Here is a 12,671-nt window from a genome sequence, read left to right as displayed (position 1 = left end):
ATTGAATAGTATGATTAAATATTGAACTCATAGGAAAATATGTTTAATATATTCACTACTCCAATAATTTGTAGATTAATAATGTATCAATTTAATAATGTACCAGCATGCTCTTTTCCACATAATTATGTAAACATAATTACTGTTTTTTGTTTCATTGATTTTTTGTGTGGACATCAACAATGCAAAGAAATTTCTTCAAAATCAGTTTTCAAATTATCCAACCAAGTCACAGAGGTAGTTAAGTATGTAGAGTGGGAATGGTATGCATGCATTGCCAAATGATTTTGAACTAGTTTTAGCCCCATTAAGAGCTATTCATTTTCTCCCCTCTGTGTTTGACCTAACATGTTTGTGACTACAGTATGATCTCTTTGAGGTATATTAACAGACTGCTAGTTTCCAAAACCCAAAGGGTAAATTATGTTATCAAACAGCATCTCGAACTCACAATAGGTTTCCTCAGTGATATCCCCTTTCTGTGAATTTAAAATGCATTTTGATTATTTTTTATGTTGTAAGTAAAACAACTTCATGAAACATTGAGATATGATGTTTGAACAAACCCAAGTCTATGTTTTCCCAAGCCATGTCCATTTACATTTCACCCCACAATAAACTCTCTTGTAATCCATTTAAAGTGGTTTTAAGCTTCTTGACACTTGTAAAATGTCTGTTTTGTTTTTCTAGATTGCATTATACATAGGCATTGAGTTAATATTCAAAACATGGAAAGGAATAAATAGATTATGGAATACTTAATGGCCAGTTATTGATTATATGATTTTTGATAATTAATTCTTCATATTTGTTTTACTCTGTAAAATAGTAACTAATACTTTCTGCCTTTGAGATGTTCAGTCAACAGCAATTACGGTCTCTATTAAAGTGCCTAGAAAATAATGTATAAAGCCTCAGATTTCAGGTGTTTGCTAGTTTACCATGGTACACTTTTCATGGCTATTTCAGAACACAAGCACAAAGCAGAAATGGGTTTGTCCCATGCAATGGACAATATGTCAAGGCACATGAACAGAAAGAGATTCTGTAAGTGTAGAAGCCAGAAAGAAACAAAATTTAAATAAACAAAAAGCTACATATTATATTCATAGTGTATTACTTTAGAGGAACAGATAAAGGTGTTTAACTTAATTAACTCTTCATGAAATGGAAAACCACCAGAGAATTTTAAACACAGCAAGGATCTAATCTAACACACATTTAACAAGGCTTCTCTGACTTCTATATGCAAATTAAACTCTTAGCTTAGCAAGTTAGAAAGCTGAAAGTGTTGTCCAAGAACAAGAGAAGAAGCTACTGTAGGCAGGAGTGTACAAGCTGAACATAGGGGGGTGGAGGAGAAAAAAGAGGAAAGAATGTAAAAAAAATTGTATTTGAAATAGTAAAGAAACCTAATACATTGATTAAATTTGCACATGCATAAGATTTCCAAGAACAAAGCACACAGGAGAAATATATTATACTGAACAACTGATTAATGATTTTGAAATACTGGATTCTCATGAAAAAAGATGAAGGAATCTGAAGGTTATATTCTGAAGTGAAGAGCCAAGAGTCCTTTTGAGAATATCTTTCAAAAGATACTTATGACTGGAACACACACATTGCACACACACACACACACACACAGAGAGAGAGAGAGAGACAGAGACAGAGACAGAGACAGAGACAGAGACAGAGGGAGGGAGGGAGAGAATGAAGCCAAAACTGTTCAAAATACATGGGCATTAAACACTAAGATCAAAAGATTCATGGTCAACCTAAGGAGCAGAAAGGCAGGGGACAGATGTGACTCAGGATCTGAATACTTAGCAGGTATCTCACACACACCTTAGACTAATCCTCTGTGGCAACAGCACTGCCGGCAAGCCCTTGGACAACAGTTCTTGCCCAAAATGAGAGGCATACCTAAGACTTGAAATATTTCTGAAATGAACTTGTATAACCGGTTACAAAGTCTTGGTGGTCAGATATGCACCTTTCAATCTCATCACAAACATTGATGATCTTGGCTACAATCCCTATAATTAATCAACATGTCAGAAATCTGTACTGGGGTTTTGTGATGGGTTCAATTCCACACAGCTATGTCTGAAGCAAAGAAAGCCACTTAGAAGACTGAACAGTAGTGTTGTTTGACAATGCATCTCTGAAATCTTCCCCTTTAAGCTCCACAAATATTAAACTAAAATCAGTAAACAAATGTTAGCCTGTGATATATTTCTCCATTTGATGATTTTAATTATTTAAATTTTTATGTACAGTTGTTGACATCTGCCAAGAAGTGTGTCATAAAACTCCATCTTATAAAAACTCCATGGATATGCCCAGATGGTGGAACATTCCTCTGTTCCCAGTCACTAGAAGATGGGGGGAATAAAAATTTGAAAAACAAACAAAACCACACACAGAAACAATCAGTTCTTCTACCTGGTCTTATAATTAAATTACTTCTGGTAGCTCTTATGATTGATATCATGAAGCCTTTAATGGCCATCTGACTGATAATGTGGAAAGTATTGTTGATCACAGTGCACCTCCATAACAATGTAGAGCCATGGAAAATATTATATATTTAGGTCATCAGTGTTAGTCTCAATGTTTAAGCTTTACAGAGAAACGTTTAACCAAAACCATATTATGAATGAAGATAAATGACCCAATTTTTCCTCCAAGTCAAATTAGGCAAACTTATGACATCTGTCATCTGTTTATGTAGTGCATATCACACTGTGAAAACAATGAGCATTAAACAATGGCAACACATAGTGAGAAGGACAAAAATAAAACCAGATTTGAAAAGTAAAACATGTAGAATTTCACCAGACAAAAATATAAGTAGTTCAGGCAAAATGCAAAGTGATATCTTCTGATATCACTCACTATTCATGTTTAAGTAAATGAGGGGACTAGTGTCATAATTTAGAGAATCCTATTGTGCAATCAGAAATTTAGCAAATTTATGAAGAAGCCATCAATTTGATTGAGATTGAAAGGAGTAAAAGTGGTATTATTTTAAGGGAAAAAAAGACTAATGAAATTAGAGCTGCCTAAGGCAGAGTTAATATTTTCTATTCATGTAAAAAGGATCTAGGGTATAAAGGGTAAGATAAAAAAGGTTGTCTTAAGTATAACCATCCCATTAATGTCACTGTGTAGCCTTTCCCTTTCCACATTAACTCTGGAAGAGTAATTAGGAACTTGAAGAATGATCTTTAAGGCAAAGATTACATCATCTTTTTGCAATATTAAATCTGTGCTTATGGCCAAATCCCTTAATAACAACTCATCTTTCCTTTTAAATTGTCAACAAGAACCAAAGCTATGAAGTAAATCCAAGGATAAAAATGTTTTCTATCATATAATTATCTAGTGCTTGTCCAACCTTACATATAGCATAAAAACTCTAAGCTATATTTAAAAATGAACAGCATTCATTATGAATACTGGGTGTCCCCTGAAATTGACATATAGCATTTCAGATTAAAAGGCCATATATATGTATACACACACACACACACGCACGCACGCACGCACGCACGCACGCACGCACGCACGCACGCACGCACACACAACACACACACACACACCAACATATATATATATATATATATATATATATATATATATATATACATTCATATATATATGAATGACTCAGAAAACAGTCATTTTCAATGAAACATAGAGTTGATTAACATATGACTTGCTATGTTTTTCTAATTTGGTGGATATGGTACATCCAAATTATTTTTAAATGAATATAGAAGAAAAATTCACATTTGTTAGTGATTTAATCAATTTATCAATGTAGAATTAAAAAGCAATAAACTGCATCTTATATATATGGACATATAAATAGATATATATTATATATAAATGAATATACAATTGCTTTATATATAAATACATGAAATGTATACTTTTGTAGAAGTTTTCCTCTAAACTCTTTACAATCCCATGCCTATTTATCTATGCAGATGGTTAAAGCTGAAAATAAATTAAATCTACTGGGTTTTTTCCTCCATTTTTATTTAAATTAGAAACAAAATTGCTTTACACGTCAATCCCAGTTTCCTCTCCTTCCTCTCCTCCCCTGCCCCCCCAACTAACACACTGTTTCTGTGGGTTTCACTAGCCTCGTCTTGTCCACTTTTCTCATCACTCCTCCTTCTCTGAACTCGATACCAGTTCAGTTCAATGTTTACCTGTGGGTATCTGATTCTATTTCCATCAGATGCTGGATGAAGGCTCTAGGATGGTATATAAAGTAGTCATCAATCTTATTATCAATGGAGGGCATTTAAGGTAGCCTCTCCACTGTTGCTTAGATGGTTAATTGGTGTCATGCTTGTAGATCTCTGGACATTTCCCTAGTCCCTGATTTCTCTTTAAACTGAAATTGGCTCCCTCTCTGATGGTATCTCTTATTTTGCTTTCCTCTGTTCTTCCCCCTACACAAAATTTCTGCTCCTTTATGTCTTCCTCACTCCTCTACTTGTCCTATTCTAATTCTCCTAGCTCCCTCTCCCCTCCCCCCATGCCCCCAATTTGCTCGGGAGATCTTGTCCCTTTCCCCTTCTCTGTGGGAACCAAGTATATCTCTTTTTGAGTCCTCCTTGTTGTCTAACTTCTCTAGTGGTGAGGATTGTAGGCTGGAAATGTTTTCCTCTCTGTGTAAAATCCATATATGAGTGAATGCATACCATGTTTATCTTTTTGTGACTGGGTTACCTTGCCCAAAATGATTTCTTCAAGTTCCATCCATTTGCCTGTGAATTTCAAGATTCCATGTTTTTCTTTTCCACTGAGTAGTACTCCATTGTGTAAATGTACCACATTTTCTCTCTATCCATTCTTCAGTTGAGAGGCATATAGATTGCTTCCAGGTTCTGGTTATTACAAATAGTGCTGCTATGAACATTGTTGAACAGATGTCCTTGTTGTATGAATGTGCTTCTTTTGGGTACATGCCTAAGAGTGGAATTGCTGGTTCTTGTGGTAGACTGATTCCCATTTTCCTGAGAAACCATGGTACTGATTTCCAATGTGGCTTGTACAAGTGGCTGTACAAGAAGTAGAGGAGTGTTCCCCTTTCTCCAGATCCTCTCCAGCATAAACTGTCATTGGTGTTTTTGATTTTAGCCATTCTGACTGGAGTAAGATGGTATCTCAGAGTTGTTTTGATTTGCATTTCGCTGATGGCTAAGGATGTTGAACACTTCCTGATGTGTCTTTCAGCCATTTTAGATTCTTCTGTTCCTTTGTCTCTTTGTTAAGTTTCTGTCTAGTGGTCTTGTCCAGTGGTGATAGTGGTGTGTTGAAGTCTCCCACTATAACTATGTGAGGTCTTATTTGTGATTTGAGTTTTAATAATGCTTCTTTTATGAACGTTGGTGCCTTTGTATTTGGGGCATAGATGTTTAGAATTGAAACTTCTTCCTGATGGATTTTTCCTGTGATAAATATGAAATGACCTTCTTAATCTCATTTGATTGATTTTAGTTTGAAGTCTAATTTGTTAGATACTAGGATAGCTACCCCAGCTTGTTCCTCGGGTCGATATGATTGGAATATCTTATCCCAACCCTTTCCTCTGAGGTAATATCTGTCTTTGAATTTGGGGTATATGTCTTGTATTCAGCAGAAGGATGGATTCTGTCTTCATATCCACTCTGTTAGTTTGTGCTTTTTTATAGGTGAGTTAAGACCATTAATATTGAGGGAAATTAAGGACCATTGAGTGCTTATTCTTGTTTGTTTTTGATTTGTTGTTAGTAGTGGTGATATATGTGGATTTACCCTGTTTTTTCTTTTGGGTTTTGGTAAAGTGGGATTACCTATTGCCTATGTTTTCCTGAGTGTAGTTAATTTCCTTAGGTTTGAGTTTTCCTTCCAGTTGATTAGTGGTTACATGTTGTTTAAATCTGGTTTTGTCCTGTAATACCTTGTTTTCTCCATTTATAGTGATTGAAAGCTTTTCTGGGTATAGTAGCCTGGAATGGCATCAGTGTTTTCTTAGAGTTGGTAGAATTCTATCCAGGTCTTTCAGGCTTTTAGAGTTTCCATGGAGAAATCTGGTGTAATTCTGATTGGTTTGCCTTTATATGTTATTTGAACTTTTTCCTTTGCTGCTCTTAATAATCTTTCTTTATTCTGTATACTTGGTGTCTAAATTATTATGTGACAAGGGGACTTTCTTTTGTGGTACACTCTATTTGGTGTTCTGTAGGCTTTTTGTACTTTTATTGGCATGTCTTACTTTAGTTTGGGAAAGTTTTCCTCTATGATTTTGTTGAACAAGTTTTCTGCACCTTTGAGTTGGGTTTCTTCACCTACTTCTATACCTATCATCCTTAGGTTTGGTCTTTTCATGGTATCCTATATTTCTTGGATACTTTGGTTAAGGATTTGTCAGACTTAATATTTTCTTTGCTTAATGAATCTATTTCCTCTAGTTTATCTTCAGCATCTGAGACTTTGTCTTCCATCTCTTGCATTCTGTTTGTTTTTGTTGCATCTGTGGTACCTGATTGTTTGCTCAGCTTTTCCACTTCCAGCATTTCCTCAGTTTGTGTTTTCTTTATTTTCTCTTTTTCAGTTTTCAGGTCTTGAACTGTCTGAATTGTTTCCTTCAGCTGTTTGATTGCATTTTCTTGGGTTTCCTTAAAAGATTTGTGGATTTCTTGCATCTTTTGGTTTGTCTTTTCTTCCATTTCTCGGTAGGATTTTCTTATTTCCTCTCTTAATGTCTCTCTCATCTTCATGAAATTGTTTTTAAGGTTGCTCTCTTCTGCTTCATCTTTGCTGGGATGTTCAGGTCTTGCTGGCATAGAGTCTCTAGACTCTGGTGGTATCATATCGGTGTTTCTGTTGTTGGATGTATATTTATAATGTCTTCTTCCCATCTTTTTCCAGTGGGAGCAGATGATGTCTCATCCTTTCCTGGTGTGTATGGGTTCTCTTCTGGTGGGTGCAAGAGGGTCCAATACTCTGATGGATCTCAAGGTGGTTGCAGGTGGTTCTGAGGCACTCACTCTTGAGGTGGGTGAGAGTGGTCTAGCACAGAGATGTCAGCAGATTCTGGGTTGCTTGGTCCTCAGGGGCCGAGTTGATCTGCCTGCAGACTGCAAGTTGGGAGTTCCCAGAGTGGGCAGGTGGAAGTTGGGCACAAGGCAGGGGCTGAAGCAGCTCACCTCTGCCCTGAGTGGCAACCAGAGTAGCCCAGAGACCTCAGCAGACTCAGCTTAATCTACTGTTTTATAACCAAGGACTCTTCAGGCTGGTTTCTAGGTTAAGTGAAAATGGCTCAGATTATATTCCCAACAGACTATTCTTCTTTTTAATTCCTTTTTTGTTTCCCAAGGTAGAGTTCTTCCTCGGGATTGAATTTCTAATTGTGTTATGCCAAATACAGCTGTAGCAGATGCTTTGATCCTGGTTAGGGGGAAGCAGCATTTGAACCAAGTGAATATTAGTATAACTAAGCAACACAGTTACAAGTAAAGAATTTTCACTTCAGTAAATCCCTCATTGGTCTTGGGTTGGGGGCATCACTGTCAACAAGTAGCAGCTTCAAGTAAACATTTAGGAAACAATGATGCAGGGATTATATTAGTCACTATGGAGTTAAGTCCTTGAAAGGATCAAAAACCAAATGTTGTCAAGTTAGGGCTTAAGGTAAATAGAGTAGAATGCATACGGGATTATTGCAACTCCTCCCATATTTTATTATTATAATTGGAGTTATCTTATTCAGTTTAAAGCAACAGTAATGCAGTAAACGCCAACATGGAATCATATCAGCGCTGTGAGTATCAGTCATAAACCTGCATATGTATTGCAGTACACAACAAGCCTGCAACAAAGGCTCTCCCTCCAAAGAAACAACTCCAAATGGAACAGGCCTCAATGTAAAAATCTCACACAATGAAACTGCTAGATAAAAACACAGACAGTACTTGACAACATATACATTTAAGACAGAGCTTTGTGTATATAGCACTCTATTTGCCAGGGAATTAGGTCAACAGTTGACAAATGAGACTTTGTGAAACTACAAAAGCTTCCTTATAGCAGAGAAAACAATCTATCAAGTGAAGAAGTCTGCAGCACCAAAAAGAGTTGTTGCCAGCTATACATCTGATAGAGGATTTTGTACAAATATGTACAAAAACCAGTAATCAAAGTCAAGAAAACAACTTACCAAATTATTTAAAAAAAGAGAGAGAGGCCTCTGGATTTGAATAGAGAGCTCTTAAAAGGAAGAATAAAAATGACTAAGAAATATTTCAGAAACTGTTCATTATCCTTAACAATTGGGCAAATGCAAATTTAATCTACACTGCAGTTTCATATCACCCCACTCAGAGTGACTAACATCAATAAAACAACCAATAACTGTAGGGAGACACTGTAGCCCTGCCTCCTAGTAGCCCAGACAGGTTGCTGGGACACGCCCATGAGGGCGTGGTGAGGGGAGGTCTAAAGGTGAGGTGGGGGGATTCTTAAGGAACAGCAGACATGTGGATAGCCCCTTCTCCCTTCTCCTCTCTCTGGCCTGGCTGCCTTGCTGCCCCTGGCATGCTCTGGCTTGCGCTTGCCTGGTGTTTATCTAAATAAAGAAATCTTAGCTTTCTGGAATTTTGTTTTTTAGTTTTCTGGGATTTTGTTTTTTACTTTTTTGTTGTTGTTTGTTTGTTTGTTTGTTTTGTTTTTTTTGTTTTTTCGTTTTTTTAAATGGAGTGTGCTGGATGTCTCTATAATTTTGTTCAAATGACTGCAGAACCTGGAAAACCTGTCGCTGTTATTGATGCATAACATATTGCCATTATTCATATATATATAATATATATATATATATATATATATATATATGTATGTATGCTAATTGAAAAAAACGATGTAAACCTTCCTATATACACACCCATCAACAGATGAATGAAGAAAATGTGATACTCACAGTGGTGTGTTTATGGAACTTTGAAGAATGAAATTATATTATTTGCTGGAAAATTAAAAAAGGAATCTTAGCCTTACAGACTGTGCAGACTGATCTCTTCAAATAACAAACCATGTCAAACATGTGATGAAAGGGGAACCTTCATTCACTATTGGTGGGACTCTCAACTGGTCCAGCCATGCCAAAAATCAATGTGGAGAATTCTCAAAAAACAAAAAACAAACAAAAGAAAAGCTAAAATTAGATCAAGTATATGACCCAGGAATAGCACTCCTTGTCATAAGCCAAAAGGATTTGGTGTCCTTCTCCACACACATCCAGTCACATTCATCATGATCCTATTCACAAGAGGAAATAAAACAATCCAAATGTCCTTAAACTTATGAATACATAATGAAAATATGGTACATATACAAAATAAAGTTCTATTGAGCTCTAAAGAAAGAATAAAAGAATAAGACTTTTAGGTAAATGGGTGGAACTAGAAAATATAGTGAGTGAGATAACGCAGACCCAGAAATGCCACATGTTCTTTTATTTATGATCATTGCTCCAAATCTTTAGATATGAATGTATAACCTGGAGTAACACAGAAACCAGGAAAGTAAGCAGAGTCCATGAAAGAAGCAGTTCAGCAGAAGGGAACAGAAAACATGGGTTCTATAAAAACAAAAACAAACAGAAAAAGGAAATTGGAATCATTGAATGCTGATAACTTCAACTGGGAAGGGAGAAATAGGAAGGAGGTAAATAACACTATGGATGCTTTTAACAGCCATGTGGAATATTATATTTACTTAAAAATTGCAGTGTGTGTGTGTGTGTGTGTGTGTGTGTGTGTGTGTGTGTGTGTGTATGTGTGTGTGTGTGTTTTAAATGAAATGATGATACTTGGAGTGGCAATGCATACCCAAAAAGCCATAGACTGTGTAATAAGAATCTTAGTACCAGGCCAAGAAACTTCCTTGGAGTTGTTTTCAGACAAGTCCAGTCTGAGAGACTCCCAAATCTTTGTATGCTACTATCTATCATAGCCCTGGTTTCCTCCCAGAAATCAAACATAAGGCCCTATTGCTGAAGACACCACACACTTTGCATACAGGGCATTGAGGAATGGAGTTGGATCTGACAGAGAGACAGGCAGAGAAGCAGAGAAAGAGAGAGAAAGAGAGGAGGATGGGAGGTGGTCAGGGCCCATTCAAAATCAAATGTGGTGAATGTGCACAGCTGAGGACGTATTCTGTCACAACCTCAAGGACAGGTCAATACAGATGCCCTAATTCTAACAATAAGAAGTGTCTTCCTTTTGAAAAATCTGTTAACAGTTATACTTTTAAATTAATTAAGATGTCTTAAAGCTTTGATAAATATTCCTCTTTTTAAATATACCTGATTTTTTAACATAAAACAATTTTGGAGAAAATACCATATTTCTAATCATCATTTAAAGATTGTTAATATACTATTTTAATAACTGTGGGACACAAAAATTATCAACTACAAATTAAACTATTCAGTGGGCCTATTAGCCATACATTTCTTGAATGTTTCTTTGTTTAAGCAACCCATTATATTTTGATTTCTGATAATATGAAGTATACGTTTCATACTTGAGCAATGTATTTATTGATTTATCTCCAAAGTTGTAAAGAAGTTACTTGCTATTTTTCAACCTTAATTTTGAAATTAATAAAAGAAAGACAGTAATGTCAAAGAAGTAGAAAATACTTTGGTAGCCAGTAAATTATCTACTACATAATAGATTGTCTTTGATTGCATGATATAATCTCAGAGCGTCATAGTGAAAGCAGGCAGACTGGGAGTTCAAATTCATTTTCCACTACACAGTGGGCTGGGGACCAGTCTGGGTTACATAAGACTCTGTACTCATTAGCAGATAGAGAGGGGTGGAGAGAGACAGAAAAAGAGACAGACAGAGAGAAAAAGAGGATGAATATGAAGACAAGCATTGAAAACATAATATATAAAGTAACTTACCAACTTTCAGGTTGATCTATAGTTGCATAAAACTTGATAAATATTATTTTGGGATATGCTATTCAGTGCCCTGGTTACCAAATTAAAATGTCCAAGACTGGCCCATAATAAATCATGAAGATAATGAACCCCTTTTGTTGTTTGTTTTTGCTTATTTTTTATTTTAAAAAATCTTTTTATTTTACATACCAATTTCAGTTCCCACTCCCCCACTTCTCCCCACCCAACCATATCCACTCCTCAGAGAAGATGAGTCCTCCCTCCCATGGGTTGTCAACAAAGTCTGTAACATTACTTGAGGCAGGACCAAGGCCCTCTCCCTTGTATCTAGGCTGAGACAGTATCCTCCAAAGGGAACAGGATCAAAAAAGCCAGTTCATGCACTAGGGATAAACACTGGTTATACTGCCAGTGACCCCATAAACTTCCCAAGCCACACAGTTGTCACCAACATTCAGAGGGGCTAGTTTGGTCCTATGCAGGTTCTCCAGCCATCAGTCCAGAGTCAGTGAGCTCCCACTAGCTAAGAGACACATACATGGATCCTCCTGGGAAGGGCATATAGACAAGATCTTCTGAGTAAATTGGGAGCATGGGGGAGGGGAAAGCATAAAAGGGGAGGGGAGCAAGGGAGAGGGAGGAGAATGTGAAGAAATGGGATGGTTGAGTTGAGGGAAAGACATATATGGAGAGCAAGGAAAGAGATAAGTTGATAGAGGGAGTCATTTTGGGGATAGCAACAAACCTGGTGCTAGGGAAATTCTGAGGGACTCACAAGGAGGATCCCAGATGAGACTCTAAGCATTAGTGGAGAGGGTTCTTTCCCGTGCAATCAGACTGATCCTAATTGTCATCATAGAGCCTTCATCCAGTAACTAAAGGAAGCAGACGCAGAGATCCACAGCTAAGCACTGGGATGAGCTTCCAGAATCCAGTCAAAGAGAGGGAGCAATAGTATGAACACCAGGGTGAAGACTATGATAAGGAAACCCACAGAAAGATAATGAATCTTCAATACAATTCTTCAGAATTTTCAACTGTCTTTTGAGTTTGTTTATTCAAATCTTACAGAAACCATTGATTGAGATGTAAGCCTTACATCACAGAAGGTCAAGTATTAATTCTAGAATTTGTAAGTATCAATGATTTATAAAACTCGGTTTTTCCACTTAATAATCTATGGAACATATTGACTATAAACATATTTTGCTTCTTATTTTATTTACCTAGAAGTATTCGTTTGAGATCATTTGATATTTAACTCATAATATTCAACTAAAGTTCCAGAGGGAAAACAAAAATATGAGTTGAAGGATCTAATTAAACCCAAGCTCTTTCAATAACTTCACATGCCAATGTAAAGAAACCTTAATTCCCCTAGGCCTAAACATCCATATATTAGGGCATATTTTAGTGAGTTCTTAAACATGAAATTCCCACTTTAAAATTATTTTACTCTAGGCTGGAAAGATGGCTAAGCAGTTAAGAGCACACACTGTTCTTGCAAAGGACACAAGTTTGGTTCACAACTAGAGTGTCAGGAGGTTCACAGATGCCTGTAACTCCAGCTCCAGGGCATCTGCTTCTCTTTCAAGGCTCCATCACCACCTGTATTCACATACACAACATTGACCCTCACACAAATAATTAAAAGTAAATAAATCTTTAAAATACTGTTGTACTTCATAGA

The sequence above is a fragment of the Cricetulus griseus genome, chromosome 2 (genome assembly GCF_003668045.3).
Source record: "Cricetulus griseus strain 17A/GY chromosome 2, alternate assembly CriGri-PICRH-1.0, whole genome shotgun sequence".
Classification (NCBI taxonomy): domain Eukaryota; kingdom Metazoa; phylum Chordata; class Mammalia; order Rodentia; family Cricetidae; genus Cricetulus; species Cricetulus griseus.
The sequence above is the reverse complement of the archived record's forward strand: the minus strand, read 5'-3'. Positions refer to the sequence as shown.